The sequence below is a fragment of the Euprymna scolopes genome, chromosome 39, assembly GCF_053919585.1.
Source record: "Euprymna scolopes isolate OS-2025 chromosome 39, ASM5391958v1, whole genome shotgun sequence".
Lineage (NCBI taxonomy): Eukaryota > Metazoa > Mollusca > Cephalopoda > Sepiida > Sepiolidae > Euprymna > Euprymna scolopes.
Genome location: NC_136520.1, coordinates 35,073,272 through 35,099,003, shown reverse-complemented (window position 1 = coordinate 35,099,003; position 25,732 = coordinate 35,073,272). Strand labels below are relative to the sequence as shown.

The 25,732-nt window shown below is 32.3% G+C and overlaps 1 protein-coding gene across 1 annotated transcript in view; it reads left to right on the top strand.

The window, feature by feature from the left end:
• LOC145263734 (mitochondria-eating protein-like) overlaps positions 1-25,732 on the top strand; it is a 77,337-nt gene that overhangs the window by 1,145 nt on the left and 50,460 nt on the right. The gene's annotated exons all lie outside the window — the stretch shown is intronic.

The window sequence follows — 25,732 nt, the reverse complement described above, 5'->3', positions numbered from 1 at the left end:
TCGGTTTGTCTGTCTCCATATTTTCAAACTCTATCTCCTCCAAAACTAAAAGCGGCGTTAGGAGCCTCAAATGCTTGGATTTTTTTTACGGACCGTTCTTTTATAGGTCTTTCGCCAGTTAAAATTGTTTTTAAGGGGTCAAAAATGTGTCAAAATTGAAAAAAATCGTTATATATTTTGTACATTCATCTTAGTTTATTCTTACTTTTTAATTTTTACTCGGTTTATATGCGTGTCACGTTGGTACAATGGTAATGCCACCATCTTTGAAGGCTACAGCAGCTTCGGTTTCGATTCTATCTAATAGCACCTAAATACTATTGAAATCATGACTCTATAATAATATATACGAAATCTGGACAGATTAAAATGTCATATTTAAGCGTATTTTACGCCCGGGCAAAGCCCCCCCTCTCCAGTCTCTCTCTCTCTCTATATATATATATATATATAGTCTAAAGAAGCTTTGAATAAAAAAATAGAAATAAAGAATGCAGTTTAAATTTCCGGAAGGAAAAAATATTTTAACTTTAACCTATCGCAGACTTAGCACCTACATAATCCGACTTCAAAAATGTTTATAATGACCAAAACAGAACTCATTTATATAAGAAAAAAAAAAGCCTTTACTAAAACTGTTAAAAAGAAAGACTTAGCATTTGCATAAGCCGATTTCGCAAATGTCTTCAATTTTAAAACAGAATTTAACTACATAAGGATGGAAAGAGAAAACTTTAACTAAAATTTTCTAATTAGAAAACGGGGATCATCAGCTGCTTACCATGTAGCTGTTTCGGAGATTTAAAAACAGGACAGCTGTTTAATACATGGCTCTCCAGTGGATAATATCACTTCCCCAATAAAAAAAAAAGTAAAATAATACGGTTACTATTTCTAATATATGAAAAAAAAGAAAGAAAAAAAAAAGATGAATTAAATAATAAAAACGAAAAAGAAAAACTTAATAAGTAAGTTTAGGATTACAAGATCCATTCTGTGACATATATATATAAATAATGAACTTTGTGCGTATGAAACGACTTGGTCGATTTTTTATGTGTATCTGAAACGACTTGGTCGATTTATTTTTTTTTAATTTCACATAATTGAACCATGATACTTGACTTTTGTGTTTAAACTTTAATTCAGGCCATTATATAAAATTAATTTTATAACATAAACAGTAGATTCTCTACAGTGCAATGTAGACAACAATGTATTTTGAACTAAGTTACTGCAGGGATGCATGTGAAGCTTTCTCCCGATACACTAAGCGTTGGTTGGAAATCAGTTCTAAGTAACAATTTAGTTCGTTCCCTATGGACTCGAAAATGACCGAGCCGATTTTTATGAAATTTCACACGTAGGTACTTTATGTGTCTGGCAATGTTCTTAGATAGGTTTTGTATTGGAATGTTTTCGCTAAGAATTGATAATCGATAATTGAAATAATCCGATGGAAGAAGGAACAGGCCATTTTGACCATAGTTCATGCTTTACACAGGCTAACATCACAAGTGTATTTGAGAAGTTTTATTACCACACAAACCGAAAGGCTTGACATATAAAATCAACAGTAGGTTCTTTGATATAACAAAGGCGCGTTTAGAGCACGTTTAAAGCAAGACACTTGACTTTTTCATTTTAAACTTAATTTCAAGCAACAGAAGGTCCTTTGATATGACAGGGGCGCGTTCAAAATGAATGTCTCTGCTTAGAGCGCAATTGAAACATAACATTTGACGTTTGCATCTAAAACCTTAATGCAAGCCATTATATATATATATATATATATATATATATATATACAATAATTGTAATAATTCTTTTTGTATCCATTGCAAATGATTCAAATTTTAGTATGTTATTATGGACGATAATGACTACCAGTTGTCAAAATTTCAGCTTTTCACAGTTGTTATTTCTAACAAATATTAGGTTTTTAAATTTTGTCCCTTAGTTTTGGACGCTACTATATATATATATATATATATATATATAAAATTCAATTCACTTAACTTTCTTGAAGTTATTTTTGGATTTTACCGTCACTGGATTATTTAGCTTCCACCAGACTATCCATCCATGTGTAATCACCTTTTTCTTCACCATATTCCCTCTGCTTCACTTTTTTTTGTTATCAAGTAAGATCTTTGACTTACTTGTTGTTTCATCAAATATTGTTGCATGCAAAATCCGATCCCGCATTTTGTTAATTCCTACCCTCTGATGAGAAGGAAAGTATTTCTTCGAAATTCCGCGGATTAAGGACTATCCACTTATCTAGTGTTTCCTTTTCAGATTTAATATGTTTTTAACTTATTTCAAAGTGTTTTTTAACATGTTTTATTAACTGTTTGCTCGTATATATATATATATATATATATATATGAACAAATGATTAATAAAACATGTTAAGAGACATCTTGAAAAAGAGTTAAAAAAGTATTTAATTTTAAAAAAGGAAGCACAAGATAAGTGGATAGTCCTTAATCCGCGGAGTTTCAAAGAAATACTCTCCTTCTCATCAGAGGGCAGGAATTAGCAAAATGCAGGATCGGATTTTGCATATAAAAGTATTTAATGAAGCTACAAGTAAGTCACAGATCTTACTTGGTTAAAAAAAAGGGTGAGGTAAGGGGAACAGGAGGCAAAAAAAAAAAATGATAAAAAGATTTCACATGAATGGATAGTCCGGTGAAAGGTAAAAATCCAAGAATGGTAAAATCTATACACACACACACACACACACACACACACACACACACACACACACACACACACACACACACACACATATAGCGGGGTTAAAAGAATAAGAATAAAATCGATTATTTAAGAGGAGACTTATCTAGATAGTGTAAAGCTCAACAAATTGTTTTGGAGCTTATATAGATTAAAAGAAAACGACAATATAAAAATATATACTAATGTATATAGATTGATTCGTTTATTCAATAAGGATGATATATATATATATATATATATATATATATATATATATATACATATATATATATATATATATATATATATATATTAAGCCACGCTGATGAGTCGTGGACGACGAAACATGTGTCAGTGGATAATTATATTTTAAAAATTATATATATATATATATATATATATATATATATATATATATATATATATATATATATATAATCACTTTTTTCTTCACCCTATTCCCTCTACTTCACTTTTGGTTATCAATTAAGATCTATGACTTACTTGTAGTTTTATTAAATATTTTTGCAAGCAAAATTCGATCCCATATTTTGCTAAATCCTACCCTCTGATGAGACGTAAAGTATTTCTTCGAAATTCCGCGAAATAACGACTATCCACTTATTAGTGCTTCCCTTTTAAAATTAAATATGTTTTTAACTCTTTTTCAAAGTGTTTTTAACATGGTTCATTAACTAGTTTTTAACATGGTTTATTAACTGGTTCTTATATATATATATATATATATATATATATATATATATATATATATATATATATATATATATATATCCGTCCAGTCACACAAAAAATAAAAAAATAAAAACTGCCGGACGAATTCATTTTTTTTTTTTATTCCTTTACTCTTATTCACCCAAAACAAGCACATTATTACGTAAGGGACTACTGTGTCAATAGTGAACTAAAACGAGTTCTCAGAGGTTGAATGACCACAACCCTTGTTTGGGACGAAGTAGGCATATTCCATTGTCGGATTTCGCTTGATCCGTGTTAATAACTAAAAAGACTTACTTGCGTGTGCCGCGGTTGCTCAAGTGGCAGTGTGTTCGCCTCGCATGCAAGAGATTCGATGTGTTCAACTGATCAGCCCAAATGAGAGCGAAACTCAAGCTTTGGACTTCCGGTTTGTTGACTTTTGTGGTTCGTGGGAACTACGACTATGTTTAGCTGTGGAAATTTTTTTTTTCTGTAGAAATATATTTACTTATAATATATAACAATCCTTATTTAAGAAGCTCAATGTAATTACAGAGCAATATAGTGAATAAATGACAAAAACTATTGCTATTTCTTTTGACGGATTGATTGTTTCTATTTCTCCTGATGAGTTAAAGGCATAATAGATTCACTGATTGATACAATAATTAAGTGATTTATTTTGCACTACGAAACAGATACTGTCAAGAATTGTAAATGTCAACTGAATTAAAGGAATAAATTATAAGATGGTCAACATCATGAATTTTGGAATATAGTTTTTTGTTTCTATTCAATATATATATATATATATATATATATATATATATATATATATATATATTATTGACTATAATAATTATTAAATACCTACAGACACTAGTGTTTCATCCTTTCAGGAATCATTAGCGCAGGGTGTCATGATTAACGCCAGATGAGAGATTCGAACCCTGACAACAGAAGTCATGTCTGGCTTCATTAGCAAGGACCCGAACCATTCGACTACCGTCAACCACGAGAGATACAGTTGAAATTAAACATTCTTAATAAATGCTTTTAATGTCAGTCAGAGTGATCTAATCATTATATGACGATCTATCTATACATATGTGTGTGTGTGTATAACATTAACCACGCTTACACATGCGTTAACATGTAGACACCCTGACCCACATGTTGCAGACCCAGTCACAAAGGAGACAAAAAATAGAAAAAAAAACATATTCCTCATTCTCCCATCATGCGTCACCTCTTTACGGCTATGACGTCTTTAAAGTGATCGTCTTCTCTAACATGCTCTCTGTCCTTTCTGTAGACTTTCTCCTTTTTCTTACCGTGACGTCATTTCGCACACGACTCTGAATTTGCATAAAGCCTACATACGCGCTCTGTTACATATATACGTTTGATTGTAAAACTATATATATGTACTGCATATAAAACATTTTTAGCCTAATTGCTTCAATCAATTAAACTCCATGAAAATGAATTTACACTTCCAGCGCGTATCTTTTAATATTCTTATGACTTTTAAAGATTTCCATTTTCGTTTCACCAACGTTTATCATTTTTAATCTAATTGGGAAAAAGTCTCCAACTGTGTTGTTTCGTGAGGAACATAAAAATCTGTCTTCTTCTTTACAGGCTAAACCTATATAAGAACACTTCTAGATACATAGAGTACATTTGTATGAAATTTCATAAAAATCGGCTCAGCCATTTCGAAGTTCACAAGGAATTCTCTCTCTCTCTCTCTCTCTCTCTCTCTCCTTTTCTCTCTTACACACAAAGTACCTAATATATATATATATATATATATATATATATATATATATTAATTCACGTAACGATGGAAGTGCGAAACTTGAAGAAAATCTCTTTTTCTTTTTCCTTACCGTGACGTCACTGCATACACAGTTCGACATTTGCATATAGCTGTTGTATGCACGTTCGCGCTCTGTTGGAGGCCCTAGTCTGAAAGATTTATGAAGCAATGGGTCCTGGCACTGAAACTGCATCTTATTGGTTATTAACTGTTATAAAGGTCATACCTCTGGCCATGGAAATATTTTCACTGGCTATTTGATGTTTCTGATTGACCCTCGAGTATTGATGCCAACCATGGCATGTTATTTAATGGCGTGTACGAAAGTAGGCAAACCTGGACAAAGCTTGTTAGCAAACATGTATGTGCAAGTTGAAATTTAAGTATGGCTTACAATATATATATATATATATATATATATATATATATATATATATATATATATATATACTAGCATGGGTGCCCGGCGTTGCCCGGGTGTTTGAAGGTGTATGTTGAGCAAAAAAAATAAAAATAAAACATAAGTGGTAGTAGGAAGGCAGGCTTGAACCCGTACTGTGAAGGAGGAAAAGAACGTGGAAAAAAATGTGACGTCTTTGCTGTTACGACCACCGTCAAACCGGGAGTGACGTAAGTTTTAATTAAGGCTAGACAATCGAAAAGAGGGGATGACTTTCGAAAATATCGCCGAAAAGGCGACCCCCCCATGTAGAAAAGTGCCCAGTTGTAAGGTGAAGAAATTAATGTTTTTAGCCAATTTTTCGGTGTTTTTCATCTGAAGGGGCGAGCTTCAAAACGATACTGATCTTGTGGAAATCCGTCGCCTCTGTCGAAAGTTTTAGGCAGACATGCAAACATACATACATACATTTATATATTGATAGCTCAAATTTTCGACCGAAACCGATTAAAAAGCTTGCCCTATCTCTGAATACCCTTTATGTAAAATTTCAAATGTTTAGACCAGAAATTGCCTGAGTAATTTGGTAGAGACTGCAGAAATCAATTTTTTTTTTAATTTGACCCCTGTTATAAGTCCTTAACATTTATTGTTTTAGGCTCAAATCAAGTTATTAAGTTAGATCCATGTCCAAGGAACCTATATCTAAAATTTCAAGTGTTTAGACCCAAAATTAGCAGAGGAGTTTGGTAGAGTTCTCAAAGGTCAAATCGTTGAACTTTGATCCCTTAACAGCCAAATTTCTGGCCGAAAATGGATTACAAAGATTTTCCAAATCTCAGTACCCTGTATATCAAATTTCGAGTCTGTAGACTGAAAATTGACAGAGTTATTGTGTAGGGAAATGTACACAGACAGACATACAGACAGACAGACAGACACTTTCACTTTTATAGATATACTAGCATTTCAGCCTGGCGTTGCCCGTGTGTTTAGATTTGTGTATAGAGCAAAAAAAAAAAAACCTGGAAGTAGGAAGGCAGCCTCAAACCAATATCGCAAAGAAGGAAAAGAATGGGAAAAAAACCTAATGTCTTTGCTGTTACGACCACTGCCAAACCGAAAGTGACTGATGTTTAAATTAGACAATCGAAAGGAGAGCATGATTTTAAAAAATATCAGCGAAAAGGCGACCCCCCCCCCCATGTAGAAAAGTGCCCAGTTTAGGGTGAAGAAATTAATGTTTTTAGCCAATTTTTCGATATTTGTCGTCTAAAAGGTCGCACTTCAAAACGATACTGATCTTGGTAAAATCCGTCGCCTCTGTCGAAAGTTTTAGTCAGACATGCATACATACATACATACATACATACATACATACATTTATATATTAGTAACTAACAATTTTCGACTGAAATCGGTTAAAAACTTGCTCTATCTATGAATAGATCAGAAATTGTCTGAGTAATTTGGTAGAGACCGCAGAGGTCAATTTTAAAAAAAAAACTTTGACCCTGATTATGATCCCTTAACATTTATTGTTTTGAGCTCAAATCAAGTCATTAAGTTAGATCCATGTCCAAGGAACCTATATCTAAAATTTCAAGTGTTTAGACCCAAAATTGTCGGAGGAGTGTGGTAGAGTTCTCAAAGGTCAAATCGTTGAACTTTGACCTCTTAATAGCCAAATTTCTGGCCGGAAACGGATCACATAGATTTTCCAAAATCTCCGTACCCTGTATATCAAATTTCGAGTCTATAGACTTAAAATTGAGTTATTGCGTCGGGAAATGCACACACACACACACACACACACACACACACACACACACATATACACACACGCACATACACACACGTTTACTTTTATAGATATATAGATAGATAGATTGACGGCTTTCAGTTACCCGCAGGGAGATTTCCCTAGGCACCAAAGCGAACAGAGTCTAAGCCATTATTTAAATGGATTTTTCTTTGTTTACTGTGGCATGTTGCTTGTCAAGGAAATTTATAGGAGATCCACCTTCCAAGGCCTTGCCTTCTCTCTTTGAGAAGGAGTTAATTTATTGCTAATCACCTGAAAGGTTCCTATCATGGAATGCAGACAAAGCTGCCCAGGCATTTTTTTGCAAGCCAGTGTTCTCTTACTCTGGAGCTGCTGTCTCTTTAATCTGTTTGATCCTTGTGTCACATCTTCCTGTCATGAGAAGGAGATAAATATCTACATACAATTAAGAATTTTTTTATTGAGCTTAAAACGTTAAAGGAATATTTAAAAGATCAAAGTGTGTTTTTGTTTACGATGAGAGCTGCAGCCATGATCGGATCTGTGATTGGTTGGCCAGGTTAGGATGTATCATGATTGATGGGAGGGATTAAAAAGTAAGCTCCCTGATTGATTGGACCAAGGGAGATAAATATGGAGTGTAAGTAAAAGAGTAGTAGTAGGAGGAGGAGAGAAAAAGAGGGAGGGAGAGAAAGAGAGAGAGGGAGGAAGCGAGGGAGAGAGAGAATATAAATATGAAAGAAGGGATAAATAAATAGATAGATAGAAAGGAAGAAAAATAGATAAAAAAGAAAAATAGAAAATCGATATATATATATATATATATATATATATATATATATATATGTGTGTGTGTGTGTGTGTGTGTGTGTGTGTGTGTGTGTGTGTGTGTGTTATTGCTATAAATCTTATGAGACGTCTGACCAATTTTGATAATTTCAGGTTCAAATGAACAGCTACAGCAAGAATTGGAATACACCCTACTAAAGCCTGATTGCCACAGCTGGTGAAATTGGAAATTAGTCAATTTTTAGTTGGGTTTTAATACTAGGAAGATTAAAAACACTTTTGTCCCTTGAACTATGTGAGAAGTTGCCTCCCCTTGTCTGATTTTTAATGACATGTGATTTAAGGTTTTGGGTAACTTAAGTTACCTGCCCTTTGACTGTATATAACAAAGCACGTGTATGACGTGTGCTTTTCTTTTTGTGTGTGTCATCATGTAAATAAACAGACGTGTCTTTTGTATCTTTGTGTGAGTAAAGGCTAAAACATGTTACGTTGTTGATTGATTTGCTTTCTTTTGTCAACCGTTGATATAACTTCCCATATGAAGATTATTTAAGGAAGAAAGGTACGTTTTCTTTATTTACTTCATGATTACCTAACAAAGGTTATTAATTAACTTATTTTTAAAAAATGCAATTTGCACGTAAGGACACTTTAGAAGAACGATATACAATAAAATTCTGTTTTGAACTTGGAAAAAATGTCATAGGAACGTATGGAATGCTTCAGACTGCTTTCGAACTATCTTGCATGAATTAGTCATCAGTTTTTTAGTGGCATAAGAGATTTAAGGAAGCCAGCCAGTCTGTAAAGGATAATAAGAGGTGTGGGATGAGTAAGCAAGTCAGAACACCAGAGTTGATTGGGCAAGTAAAAAATTTCATGGATAAAGGCCGTCGTGTGTGTAGAGAGACAAAAAGTGCACAGTTTGATGTCAGTGTGGGAACTGTACACACGATTACTGCGAGGAACTGAAGATGCAAAAGATTTGTGCAAAGTTTGTCCCAAGGGTACTCAGCGAAGATCAAAAGGAAAGTCGTTGTCATGATAGCACTATTTGACTAAGATGCGCATCAAGACAGTTCCTCACCCTCCCTATACTCTAGATCTTGCTCCCTATGACTTTCGGTTATTCTCTAAGCTCAAGAAAAAACTTAGAGGCTGTCGTTATGAGACAATTGAGGAGATGAAAGAGGGTGTGATGACGAAGATCACTGAGATGCTCACACAAGAGGACTTCCATGGGGCCTTCCAGAAGGTATTGGAATGGTACAACAAGTGCATTACAGCTGGAGGAGATTACTTCAAAGGGGACTAGAGTTTCATGTGTATATTTTCTGGAGACTTATCGAAAGCACCTTGTATGAATAAAATAGACATTTTTTGTCTATTGATTCCATTGTTGAACGTTTCTAACTTCAAGTAAGGGTCTTCACTTCCAGCAGGAACTGGCTGATGTAATCACCATATTTGTCAGAAGTCTGAGTACTTTCCAATCCTTCTGGATTCATCATCAGGATTAGATTAATCTAATTGGTTTTTCTTATTTAATGAAATATGTTTAAGAGAAAAATGCTACCTACATATATCTATATATATATAAAAGTGAAAATGTATGTGTGTGTGTCTGTGTGTGTACACTTCTCTATCAAACTACTCTGTCAATTTTCAGTCTACAGACTCGAGATTTGACATAAGGCGTATTGAGATTTGGAAAAATCTTTTTAATCGGTTTTCAGTCAGAAATTTGGCTGTCAACGGGTAAAAATTCAATTATTTGACCTTTGAAAACTCTACCAAACTCCTTCACCCATTTTGGGTCTAAACACTTGAAATTTTAGATGCAGGTTACTTGGACATGGATCAAACGTTTTAATTTGATTTGAGCCGCTGAAAATAAATGTTAAGGGATCAAAATTTGGGTCAAAGTTTAAAAAATTGACCTCTGCAGTGTCTACCAAATTACTCAGCCAATTTCTGGTCTAAACATTTGAAATTTTACATAGATAGGGCAAGCTTTTTAATCGGTTTGGGTCGAAAATTTGAGCTGCTAAGGGATCAAAGTTCAAAAATTTTTACGTTTGCAGTATCTAGCAATCAACTCAGCTAATTTTGGGTTTAAACATTTGAAATTTATACATAACGGGTATTCAGACATGCGACAAGCATTTTAATCAGTTTTGGAGCGAAAATTTGGCTGCCAGTCGGTCAAAGTTGAAAGAGTTGACCTTTGCAGATTCTGCCAAATTCCTCCACCAATTTTGAGTCTAAACACTTGAAATTTTAGATGTAGGTAACTTGGACATGGGTAAAACTTTTTATTTTGATTTGAGACACAATTGGGGTCAAAGTTAAAAAAATTCACCTCTGTGGTCTCTACGAAATTACTAAGACAAATTTTGGTCTAAACATTTGAAATCTTACATAACGTGCATTTACACGAAGAGCAAGTTATGAACAGTACATAGGGCCTGGGAAAAGCAGGGCTGAACTGCTAGTATATCTATAAAAGTGAAATTGTCTGTGTGTGTGTCTGTATGTATACATTTCCCTACACAATAACTCTGTCAGTTTTCAGTCTACAAAAATGAGATTTGAAATAATGTGAAAATCTTTTTAATCAGTCTTTAGCCAGAAATTTGGCTGGCAACGGGTCAAAGTTTAATGATTTAACCTTTGAACACTCTACCAAACTCCTCCACCAATTTTTGACCTAAACACTTGAAATTTTAGATGTAGGTTACGTAGACATGGATCAAACATTTTATCTTGATTTGAGCCCAAAACAATAAAGGTCAGAATTTGGGTCAAAGTTTAAAGAAATTTGATCTCTGCAGTCTCTACAAAATTACTTAGCCAATTTCTAGTCAAAATATGTGGAATTTTACATAAAGTGTATTCAGACATAAGGCAAGCCTTGTAATCGGTTTTTGACCGAAAATTTGGTTGCCAAGAGATTAAAGTTCAAAAAATTTGACCATTGCATTGTCTAGCAAACTATTCAGCTAATTTTGGGTCTAAACATTTGAAAATTTACATAAAGGGTATTCAAACATGCAGCAAGCTTTTTGATCAGTTTTTAAGCGAAAATTTTGGCTGCCAAGAGGTCAAAGTTGAAAGAGTTGACCTTTGCAGACTCTACCAAACTTCTTTGCCAATTTTGGGTCTAAACACTTGAAATTTTAGATGTAGGTTATCTGGGCATGAGTCAAAAGTTTTAATATATATATATATATACATATGCACATAAAGTTATGAACTGTACATAGGGCCCAAGCAAAGCCGGGCTGAACTGCTAGTATATATATATATATATATATATATATATATATATATATATATATATATAAATATATATCTCGGTTATTCCATGCTGTTTTGAGAGACAATGGATAACCTCTATAATACAATATATATAACCTGCGTAATAATATAATAATATAATTGATATATAACCCGCATGCATAATTGTGAGGCAAGTGTTGTGCAATACCCAACCACATTTTTTCTGAATCAACTTGGTGTGATTCCGGCAGGAAGAAGTCGAGGATGACCAATGCTGAGATAAGCGAAGAGCATATATGATATCTGGTATTTCCAAATGGTCAGCCATTTAATACTGGCCAAACTCAACGTCTCTTAACGTTACTGATCTAACTGAAACCGGTGTGTCAATGTGTTTATGCGTTATATATACTAGCGGGGGGGGGTACCCGGCGATGCCCGGGTGTTTTGAGGTGTGTGTGGTTTTGGGTAAATCAAAACTCCAGAGGTGGGTGGGGGTTGAAATAAAAAAAAGTTTTGGTAGGTGAGTATGAGGATCCAACCCGAACCCTTGAGGCAAAGTTGGAAATGAAAGTGTGAACAAAAGACATGCGACGTTAACCACTGGGCCACGGAGACATACAAAGGAAACATGTTTGAATTTATTTATTTAACTATTGACATGTGGCAGCAATAAAAGTTAACTCTGCTGTTCCTATTTAACCTAATTATTGAGGTCAAATAGAAGTCAAGCAGTTAACTTGGGTTTGTTTACTCAAGTTTTTCCCTCAACAGATGTTGGGGAGGGGGAAAGCAGCTCTCCATTGTCCAGATTGATTAGCAATTGTCTGATATGAGAGTGAGAGGAGTTTCTCCCCACATTGATCAAAGCTGATTGCTTCTGGACGTTTCTCCGGTGGTTCCCAAATCGTAGATATTATTATCTAGAGGCTATATAAACAGTTGTAAGCGATCGTAACCCCCCCCCGGGAGCGTGTGCGAAAGAAACCTTTGCGAGACATACATCAAATGGTCACACACATTTTGCCTTTTATATATATAGATATATTAAATGATGGGACGATTCCAATGTTTTTTTCTGATTCTGATACAATTACTGATTCCATACTAAAATCTCGATTCTGATTCTTTATAAGTCTCTAAATATTTCCTCACAATTATCGTAAAAACACATTTTAAACGTGCAGATAATTTCTCAAATGTAAAAATCTACTTGTGGGGTATGATCTATAGCTTTTACGTTGTTTTTTTTTTTGTTTTACTGGTATTTTAAAATCAATAAATATTTATTATCTTATGGTTACTAATCAGCCGTGGAATATTTTGCTTTAAACAATATCAAATAAAAAAGACAATTAAAAGAACCGTTTTTGGCATCAGAATATAGGGGACACATTTTTCCAATTCTGATACCGATTCCGTTACCTCTCAAAGTTTGGATTTTTCTGATTCCCGATTCCAATCAATCATCCCAACGCTAATATATATATATATATATATATATATATATATATATATATATATATATATATATATATATAAGTAGAGTGAAAAGCATATCTTATTTTTCTTTTATTAATATTATTGGAATCTTTTCTTTTTTCCTTGTGAATTATTCCATGGATTTCTGCCTTTGGATTATTATGGACCATCTTCTTCCAATTATGGGATTTCCTTGGATTTTACAAATGGAAATTCTTTTAACTTTCTTGAAGTTTTACATTTAGATTTTACCGTCACTGGATTTTTTATCTTCCACCAAACTATCCATTCATGTGTAATCACCTTTTTCTTCACCATATTCCCTCTGCTTCACTTTTTTTGTTTTCAAGTAAGATCTTTGACTTACTTGTTGTTTCATCAAATACTTCTGCATGCAAAATCTGATCCCGCATTTTGCTAATTCCTACCCTCTGATGAGAAGGAAAGTATTTCTTCGAAACTCCGCGGATTAAGGACTATCCATTTATCTAGTGTTTACTTTTCAGATTAAATATGTTTTTAACTCTTTCCAATGTGTTTTTTAACATGTTTTATTAACTGTTTGCTCATATATATATATATATATATATATATATATATATATATATATATATATATATATATATATATATATATATATATAAGAGAATGATACGATGTATGTGTAATATGGGTCTTAACGACAGGATTAGAACTGACGACTAAGAGGGAGTTTAAATCTGGACAGTATAAGATGATGCGTGCAGATGAGTGTTTTCTCAGGTTAATAGGTGTAGAACAGTTGAGATAGCAGGGTCAGATAATATGGGTATGCCAAAGCAAGCACAGAAGGAAGTGATAAGAATGCACTTAAAGAAAATCAATAAAATCCTGGTTACAGATAGATTAGTTTCAAAGTCAATTTCTAAACGCCTTCAACAAATTCTAACATATAAAGCGAACATTAAGATACTGCTACTGCTATTGCTGCTGCTATTGCTATTGCTATTGATGATGATGATGATGATGATGATGATGATGATGAGGATGATGATGATGATGATGATGATGATTTTGGCTGCTTTGTTTTACCGCATATCAACCATTTTCGGTCTATTTAATGCCGAATCCAGTAATTTTGGTAAAAGTTTTTATGCTGCAAGTCTTTTATATTTTCAAATATTTATTTCTAATATTTGGTTTGGTTGTTTTCTTTTTGGGCACGTCAACCCTTTGAGTTAGTTAATGCCAAATCCAGTAATTTTAGAAAAAGGATTTTATGCTTCAAATTGTTTATATCTTCAGATATTTATTGATGGTGTTTGGTTTGGTCGTTTTGTAGAGGGAAATTGTTGTTTTTGTTTTTGGCTTTGCAGAACATAATTGAGGTTTTAAAAGAAAGGGAAGAAAAAGCCATAAAATCAATGTTTGGTGTATTTTAGGCCAGGAAACCGATATCCCCCGATCGCCTGATCTGGTAAGTCCAGAAATGATGATGAAATTACTTTTACTCTAACTTTAATATCAATGGATCGTCTTTGTTCGATTATTCTTACTTTTTCTATTTTCTGTCATCCATAAATTTATTGATTTCAGTCCATTATTCATATATTGATCTTTCAATCAATCTATTGATGTCGCCCCCACCCTATATTGTGCCCATCTATATATTAATCCATAATCGCAATACAAAGCTTAGCTGGCTTCCTTCAATTTTTTTATTTATTTATTTGTATTAGTCTATCTATCTATCTATCTATCTATCTATCTATCTACACAAGTATATATGTGTGTGCATGTTTTAAAAATATGCTTATTCAATTATATTTCACCCTTTATTTATACCAATCCCTTATTTAGCAAGCTCGATATATTTTAAAATGTAATAACAGAGCATATACCAACAAATAACTAACAGTCTACATTGCATTTGGATTTATGTAATTATGCCCAAATTCTGTTTTCTTTTCTTTTTAAAGTTATTGAGTTCTTATTCTTCTGATCAATTAGAGCAAAAAATATTAAAAAAATCGACATAATAATCATATGATTGTTTCTATGCTACGAAACATATGCTGATGTAAGATGATCTGCATCATGGAATTTGGAATATAAAACTTGCTGTCATATATATATATATATATATATATATATATATATATATATATATATATACATACATATATATACATATACATATATATTTATACATATATATACATATATATATATATATATATATATATATATATATATATATATATATATATATATATATGTATGTAATTATTTACTATAAAAATTATTAAAACCTACAGACACTAGTGTTTCATCCTTTCGGGAATCATCAGTGCAGAGATTCGAACCCAGCAACAGAAGTCATGTCTGGCTTCATTAGCAAGGACCCAATCCATTCGACTACCGTCAACCGCGAGAAATACAGTTGAGATTTAAACAATTTTTAAATGTTTTTAACGTCAGTCAGGGTGATCTAATCATTATACGACGATCTGCGCATATGAGCTAAGTTGACCGATTTACTTCAACTGAAAGTGCTCAACGATAGGAAATAAGTTTCTTAAAGGGGCTGACATAATTTTTTTTTTACATGGAGGTCACCACTTATCAAGGCCCAGAAAACATTCGGGGATAAGGGTTATTGCGTGTACAGTAATCAATGAGATAATTACAATGAATCATGAGATAATCAATGAGATAGTATCGTAGTAATCATTAGTATTGGAGATTTGATAGAGTGTCTTACTTTAGAGGGCGGTTTGTCAGGAATTTGTTTATGTTGGACTTGAAGACATCCAAGTTGTAGTCAGGTGGGAAACAGGCAAATGGAAGAGAGTTCCACAGTCGTGCACTTCTAAGAAAGAAGCTCTGCTCATGGAATCTTCGTTTGGATTTAGGCACAGATAGAGTGGGGAAAATTAATGACAGTAGTTTCAGCTAGACGGGTGTTTTTCGTGAAAGATTGGCGAGGGGGGACTAGAGATTGGAGCTCAGACGAGCGCTTGCCATGGAAATAATGATAAAACACAGACAGGCTCGCAACGTCTCTTCTGTGAGAGAGAGGCTGCAGGGAAGAGAAAAATGTAAAAATGTACCGAAATTTTAATATTCTGAAATAGCTGTTTGGTAATAAAGATAAATATCTAAATCTTGGAATGTAGCTATACTGTTACACACACACACACACACACACACACACACATATATATATATATATAGTCTAACTTAGTCTGTTTATATATATATATATATATATATATATATTAAGTAATGTGATTTATAATTTAAAAGTTTTAAAATTTTTAAAATTTAAAAATCAAAATTTAATTAAATTAAAAATCAGTTTCATAAGAAGGAACAACAACAAAGTCAATTATCTGTACGATCGTTTCGGAAATCCGTGCTTTTTATTTGTGGTATACATGAAGTCACGTAGAATAATTACCTACCATTTTGATAATTACCAAAGTGAAACCACAGAACCAATACACCACCAACCTGGAGAAATAAAAGAAACCATCCTCAGACAAGACAATGAAGAAAGAAAAGCAGCGAAATACTACAGACTAAAAACATACAAAAACCCTAAGAGAAACATAGACACTGAAAATTTTGAAAATGACTTAATCAACCTGATTAAAAATATTAAGTTTAAGAAAAATAAAAAATATATCACTCCAACACTTAAAAAAATAAATAAATTTTCAAAATCTATTTCTACAAGCCACCAAAATAAACTCATAGTACCGGCAGATAAAACTGGAAATTTCTACACAATGGACTATATACAATATAAAAATCTAATATATAAAGAACTTAATAAAAATTATAAAACTACTAATAAATCAGCACTAAATAAAATAAATAATGATGCAAAAAACATTTTAACTAAACTTAAAATAGATAAATACACAGAAATAACAGTACCAGGTACCCCGAGATTTACTTTAAAAGACCACAAACACAGCTTCAATATCAACCCTACTATTAGACTCATTTGCCCCTCGAAATCAGATATAGGACTGGTTAGTAAAAACATATTAGATAGAATTATCCCCAAAATTAAATCCATAATAAAATACCCACTATGGCAATCTTCAAACCAAGTAATCGACTGGTTTTCTAATATTCAAAATAAAAATAATATTAAATTTCTTTCTTTTGACATTGAATCATATTACCAATCTATATCACCTATCCTACTTAATAAATCTCTATTAATGGCACGAAAATTAACTAATATAACTCAAGACGAAACTAAACTAATACTTATAGCTAGACAGTCTTTAATAACATTTGATAATAAATATTGGACCAGGAAAAATACCCCTAACCACTTCAACATTTTAATGGGATCGACGGACTCGACTCAGGTCACTGATCTAGTTGGCCTTTTCCTTTTAAATGAAATACATTGTATACTCCATAAACAATTCAAACTTGAAGGAGGGCTATATAGAGATGATGCACTTTTCATAACGAATTCTACTAATAAAAATTATGAAAATGCAATTAAAGCTCTACATAAATTATTTAAAAATTATGGACTTAGTATAAAAATCGACCCTAATAAAAAAATTGTTAATTTCTTAGACATAACCTTAAATCTTGAAAATTCTACCTTTGAACCATACCATAAACCTAACCAATCACTTCTATATGTCCACAATCAATCAAACCACCCTAAATCAATATTAAAATCAATAGTTCCCAATATCGCTCTAAGAATTTCTAGACTGTCTTCTACTAAATCAATATTTACCAAAAATGAAAAATACTATAATGAAGCCCTTAAAAACTCTGGATATAATTCACAAATTAAATTCATAAATGAAAATGATAGAAACATAAACTGCATTAAAAATAAACCTATTAAGAGCGTAATAACATATAATATGGCAATGTCTTCCCGTATACGAGTTAAGAAAAATAACCAGGAGACAAAAAAAGATAAAACCAAACTACAAATATTAGATAATAATATAAATAAACAACAAACTAAAACCCGCAAACGTAAGAATAGACACAAGGAGATCCTATGGTTCAACCCCCCGTATTCCAAAAACCTAGAAACAAACATAGCTAGAGAATTTTTTAAAATATTAGATAAGAACTTTAAAGCCCCCCATAGATATAATAAGATTTTCAATAAGAACACAATTAAAGTCTCTTACTCTACTATGCCTAACCTTCATCAGAAAATAATTAGCTCTAATAATAATAAAATTAATAAACTACAAAATGCAACTATACAAAATACATCGGACTGTAACTGTAGAAGAAAAAATAAATGTCCCCTACAAGGCTCATGTAAAATTAAAAATGTTATCTATAGCTGCACAGTATCAAAAACTCCAAATATACAAGAACCTATCAACAGCCATAACTCAACTACCGAATTAAATAATAACACCAACTTAAATCAATCTACCGATCAATTATTAACCAACCCACCACATTATAATCCAACAATAGACCTAACGGAAAATAATCATAATAATCAAGAGGTAATATATATTGGTTCCACATCTGGCCCAATAAAACATAGAATTTCAACGCACAAACATTCTTTTAAAAATAACTCTCTATCAAACCAAACTACTCTATCCAACTATATTTGGCAACTAAAAAATAGCAATATTTCTTTCAACTTAAAATGGCAAATAATTGAGACTTGCAAATCATATAAACCAGGAGATAAATTTTGTACATTATGTACAAAAGAAACCGTAAAAATTTTAAAATATGAAGATATAAAAAGCACAACCAAACTAGTAAATTCAAGACACGAGCTTCTATCGTGTAATCATAAACGTTGGTTTAAATTTAATAAATATAAACCACCTTAAATCATTAAAAATTACTCATTAGTAAAAATAGATTTTTTTTTTTTTTTTTTTTTTTTTTTTTTTTAATAAATTAAGTTAAACCAATTACCGCCCTTAGACTCGTAAATCAAATAATAAATAAAGCCATGACAATTATCTCCCCTTAAAAACTTGCAAAAAAAAAAAAAAAAAAAAAAAAAAAAACTCTCTCTCTATAGATATTAACTGTGGCGTCTCTAAATCAAAATACGCTAACGGAAACAATTTACTGCACGAGCGTCGCCCTTTTAAAATTCATCATTCAATAAAATAAAAAGCTATAGCAAACATCTAAATGACTACTTTAAATACAGTTCCTGATTTCAAAAAAATGAAAACCAAAAGGTAATTATATATATATATATATTTTTAAATCAAATTTATTATGTAAATTCAAAAATATATATATTTTTTCTACTCATTTCTATCTCTAACCTATACCAATTTCCTTATTAATTTTCTTATAAATTTTATATCCAAACCTTTTACTTCAATTTTTCAGATTCATCTGCCTTACTTTTAATGCTAGGTTTATTTTTGGTGTCTTTTCAATTCAATAGAAATCCTCCTAAATTTGCTGATGAGGAGACCGTGCTTACCAAAAAAACTATGTATAATTATTCTACGTGACTTCATGTATACCACAAATAAAAAGCACGGATTTCCGAAACGATCGTACAGATAATTGACTTTGTTGTTGTTCCTTCTTATGAAACTGATTTTTAATTTAATTAAATTTTGATTTTTAAATTTTAAAAATTTTAAAACTTTTAAATTATAAATCACATTACTTAATATTGAATTAGCTCTAGGACATTTAACTATCGAGCTTATTATATATCTAAATTACAACGAGCATTTCCTGTATTTTAATTAAACTAGTAATTTCACTATTACATTAAAATACACTTAGCTCTTTAGACTATTATTCTAATCTCCTTTATATATATATATATATATATAAACAGACTATGTTAGATTGATATAAATAAACCGATATACATTTGTTGGATCGGCATTATCTGAATCTTGGAATGTTGCTATACTGTTACATATATATATATATATATATATATATATATATATATATATATATATATATAGTCTAATATAGTCTGTTTATATATATATACATATATATATAGTCTAACAGTCTGTTTATATATATATATATATATATATATATATATATATATATATATATATATATAAACAGACTATGTTAGATGGATATAAATAAACCGATATACATTTGTTGGATCGGCATAGTCACGAGTTACGTCATTGAACTATTTTCAAGTCATCGCCTCTGAATTCTACTAGCAATGAATGAGAAACGATTTTTTACTTTTGAAGTACAAAGAAAAGACTTTCACATGCACAGTGTGAGATTGGATACCGAAGTTTGTCTCTTTTCTGTATTATATTGGAAACTGGCCAAACGTGTTTGGCCTAGTTCTTTTTTAATATCGTTATACACGCATATGCAGCATTGTTATCAGTTTTACCTCCTTAGCAATTAAGATGGGACTCTCAAACAACTGACCATTCCAACATGGCTCATTCTCTATACAAACTAAGTGGCATTTTGTTTTAGACGCCGAAGCATTCGCCATGTTTACCTTAGCAATACATGTGTATCTTGGTTGTGTCTATTTACTTATAATGTAGGAATTATGTTTGTTAATGTGCATCTCTGTTTAAACATATTTTATATGGCTGACCCTTTTTGTCTCAATGAGGTATAGTTTGGCTTGGTTTGGTCATAAGAAGAGCAGACTCCCATGCATTACTATCTACTTCAGAGTAGTAGCTTATTGCTGATCACCTGGAAAATACTCAGGAGTCTATTCTTGACTATTTTTGCACCCAACCAGAGTACCCTGTCAAGTGATATGGTCTTCACCACATCCTAACCTTTTGCTAGATTTTGCTGCAAGCAAATAATATCTGTCTAAAAAAAAAAAAAACACACACACACACAGTAAATATACTTTTTATTTGAATTATTTGGACTACTGTTATTCTAACAACGTTTCAGTCGATGTAACCTTCGACCTTCTTCAAGTGTATCTTGATCTATAGCTCCATGGAAAGAAGTGCTCAATTATAATTAGTTCTCAGTGACAGTCTTCTTAAGGTTTAAAGTTCAGTCGATACTAAGAATACAATCATGAATCGCTTAATACGTCTACTTAGTCATGGCCGACAGATTCCAGAGTTCGACATGAAGATTTCTATACAGAAAATAAGTGCACAGTTTGATGTCAGTGTAGGAACTGTACACACAATTATTCATGAGGAACTGAAGATATGGAAGATTTGCACGAAGGCACCAGTCCACAATTCCATCCTTATCACAGACTATTTGACCAAAATGGGCATCAAGACAGTTCCTTATCCTCCTTATAGTCCAGACCTTGCTCCCTGTGACTTTTGGTTATACCTTAAGCTCAAGGAAAACCTTAGAGGCTGTCGTTATGAGACAATTGAGGAGATGAAAAAGGTTGTGACGAGGGTCATTGGCACGCCCACACAAAAAGACTCCCATGGGGCCTTCCGGAAGTTGTTGGAACAGTACAAGTCAGCTGGAGGAGATTACTTCAAAGGGGACTAAAGTCTCATGTCAATAAAACTTATTTAAGGCACCACGCATATATATATATATATATACTTGTTTATTGTTATATAAACATGCTCACATCCCGCTGCTACAAATAGCCACTTGTTTCAATCAAACAACAGATATCATCAGGCAGCGACTTGACTATTCAAAAGTTTAATGAATAAACATTTTATTGAGCACTATCTAACAACCTCGTTGAATTCATTAGTCCATTACTTTTGAATATAAAAAAACCCGAGTATATATATATATATATATATATATATATATATATATATATATATATATTTCCACAGTCAAACAACGTCACAGCTCACAAGAGCTATGACTTCTGTGAGCTGCGATGTTGCTTGACTGTGGAAATAATTATATAATCTCTCACATTCTGAATATGTATATATAATGTGAAATTGTCTCTCTGTGTGTCTGTCTGTATGTACATTTCCCTACCAAATTACTCTGTTAATTTTCAGTCTACAGACTCGAGGTGTATTGGCCAGAAATTTGTCTCTCAAAGGGTCAAAGTTCAACGATTTGATCTTTGAAAACTCTACCAAACCCCTCCGCCAATTTTGGGTCTAAACACTTGAAATTTTAGATGTAGGTTCCTTGGGCATGGATTAAACTTTTTCTCTTGATTTGAGCCCAAAACAAAAAATGTTAAGAGGTTAAAATTGGGGTCAAAGTTATAAAAAATTTGACCTCTCAGCCAATTTTTGGTCTAAACATTTGAAATTTTACATAAAGTGTATTCAGACATAGGGCAAGCTTTTTAACTAGTTCTTGGCCGAAAATTTGGGTGCCAAGGGGTCAAAGTTCAAAATATTTTACCTTTGCGATCTCTAGTAAACTATTAAGCCAATTTTGGGTCTAAACATTTGAAATTTTACATAAAGGGTATTCAGAGATGCAGCAAGCTTTTTAATCAGTTTTTAGGCAAAAAATTGGCTGCCAAGAGGTCAAAGTTGAAAGAGTTGACCTTTGCAGACTCTACTAAACTCCTCTTGAAATTTTAGATGTAGGTTACCTAGACATGAGTCAAACTTCTTAATATATATATATATATATAAAAAAAATAATTATATATATATATATATATATATATATATATATATATGCACATAAAGTTATGAACAGTACATAGGGCCCTAGCAAAGCCGAGCTGGACTGAATATATATATATATATATATATATATATATATATATATATATATATATATATATATATATATATATATATAACTTTATTATTCATAATCATTTTATTATTTCCTTCTTTATTACCTACTACTGTTAATAAACAGAGAAAAACATAGAAAAAGTCAGAGAAAGAGTGTGAGAGTGAGACAATGAGAAAGAGTGAGAGAGAGAGAGAGAGAGAGATAGAGTGAGAGAGAGTAAGAGGGAGAGGAAGAAAGAGACTAAGAAATAAGATTGAGAGAGTAAAACAACAGTGAGAGTTGTAAAGTGATAACCAGAACGTTAGAGAGAGAAAAAAGTCAATTTGTCAATTAATTAGACTAGTTAACAAAAGCTTAAAAAAATAACAACACAACTTCATCTCACAGCCGAGGAATACGTTAGCATGTATTTTGTGTGATTACATATAGAGCACAAAGCCTTAAGGAAACAGACGTTGATTAACTCAGCTTCGATATTATAGATATGAGGATTGTATAAAGCATAAAAACAATGTTTTTTTTTGTTTTTTTTTAATATTTAATATTAAAAATCAAAATCAAAAACAGCAACATCGTTTTTATGCTTTATGTCCAATGCTGTTTTTTTTTATTTTCAATATTTAATATAAAATCAAAATAAAAAACAGCAACATCGCTTTTATGCTTCATGTCCCAATCCATAACTTTGCAAGAAAGTTTCTAGAAGCATATGTGGAATGATATACTTTTTTTTACACAACTTGATATCATAATAGATTTATACTAAACCAGAATTTTTCTTACAGTTCAAATCCTATTTGTTTTAGTCATTTATTAAATTGTTTCGCATTCCAAGTACAAAAACAAAAGAACAACAAAAAAAAAACAAACAAACAAAAAAAAAGAACCCAATCCCACTTATCCCAGCATTACATTCTTTGTCACCATCGACGAACATGTTGAGACACGAGATTTTATTTTTTATCTATTTAATTATTTACCGACTTATATATTGAAATGCAAAATGGCGATTTCATTGTGAGGCTATTAAAAGTAAAAACATTCTCAATGGTTTGGTCCGTTGCAGCCTCGGATTTGTACCTTAAAAGACCCTTATATTAACAGAATTGGTAGTGTGTAATAAAGGGAGACAATTAAGTTTTTTAAATAGTTTTGGAACGTTAAAAGTCTTTAAACATCCTCACAGAAAAAAAAAAAATTATTTGTTGTTTTATTTTTTATTAATTATTTACAACATCTATTATATAAATGTCTGTGTGTATGTGTGTTTATTTGTCCAACTAAAAGTCATAAACTACTAAACAAAGATCAAAAAAAGTTGGTACATTTTTTATCAGCATTGCGCTCGATGAATAATATGTAAATATTTTAAATATTCATTCATTGGAGGCGGGGTTAACTGGCTCAGGTTTCATTAGGGGTGGGTCGGCTTTTTACAATATTATGTACTAATTTGGAAAAATAAATGTCAACTAATTACAGTGAAGAATTCATTATAAGAAGGAGGTGTGTGTGTGTGTGTGCGTGTGTGTGTGCGTGTGTGTGTGTGTGTGTGTGTGTGTGTGTGTGTGTGTGTGTGTGTGTCCAGCTAGAGAGATATGGGCTGGATGGAGGAGAAAGGAGCGGTTAGGAAGAGAAAGATAGAGACACGGATAGAGAAAGGTAGAGAAATAGAAGTTTAAATAGAAACAGGTCAGACTTTTTGCCTGGGCAAAACCGGGTAGCCCTGCTAGTGTATTATACAAGAAAAAATGTGAGCCATTCGGTCATTTATTAAGTTTGAGTTGGATTGTCTGAATCAGGATAAAGATTAGACTAGAAGTAAAATCGTTCTCAATGGTTTGGTCGTTTGCAGGCACGGATTAATTGAACAGAATTTCATGGTGTCTCTTTTTTATGTATTTCATAGACCAAGATGGATGTGTTTTATGTTTCCTTAAATCTTAACATGTGGCCACTTTTCATAACAAGTTAGGAGATTCAATCTATTTTAAATAGTATGTAACTAATCCCTCCACCCAGCAATATGTTTCAACCGGGCAACGGCGGGTATATACAGCTAGTGCTCAATAAAGGCTTAAAATTATCTCTGGATCTACATCACATTATACTAGTAACGATGTTCTTATTATTTGGATTCTTCCGATAACTCTTCTAATCTTGATTGGCATTTTCATAACATTTCGGTCGATGTAACCTGGAATCATGGATAAAGTGCTTTGTAAAATTCAGTTGTAAGTTACACATTTCTAGAGGTTCAAGGTTCAATCTTCAGTGCGTCAACACTTGAAATACAATTATAAATTATTTAGGACCTCTACCCAGCCGTGGCTGATGGAACAAGAGTATGCTATCCCATGGATTAAAGGATTCTTCATATTATTTGGATTCATTGGACTACTGTTCTCATCTTGAGTGTCATTTTTCACAACGTTTAAGTCGATATAACCTCCGACCTTCTTCAGGTGTATCTTGTCGAAATCGGGAATGTTTCTGCCGAACTCGGGAATTTGGATGGAATTTTGAGCGGACCCCTTATTTACTTCACGGGGGTAGCATGCTCTTGTTCTGTCAGCCATGACTAGATAGAGGTCCTAAGTAATTCGCAATTGTATGAAGTAAATAAAAGGTTCCGCTCGAAATTCCATCCAAATTCCCGAGTTCGACAGAAATATTCCTAAGTTCGACAGAAATATTCCCGAGTTCGACAAGATACACCTGACGAAGGTTGGAGGTGATATCGACCGAAACATTGTGAAAATGACACTCAAGATGAGAACAGTAGTCCGATGAATCCAAATAATACGAATAACCAATCCTCATCTCAAAAATTCAGAAACGTCATAAAGGGTTCTGTTTGAAATTCTGTACAGATTGACAAAATCAACAGAAAGATTCCCAAGTTCAGCAAGATACAGCTGAGGAAGATCAGAGATTAGATCGATCGACACGTTATGGAAAGAACATTCAAAATGAGAACAGTAGTCCAAAGAATCTAAATAATACGAATAATCAATCCTCATCTCAAAAAGTCAGGAATGTAGTAACG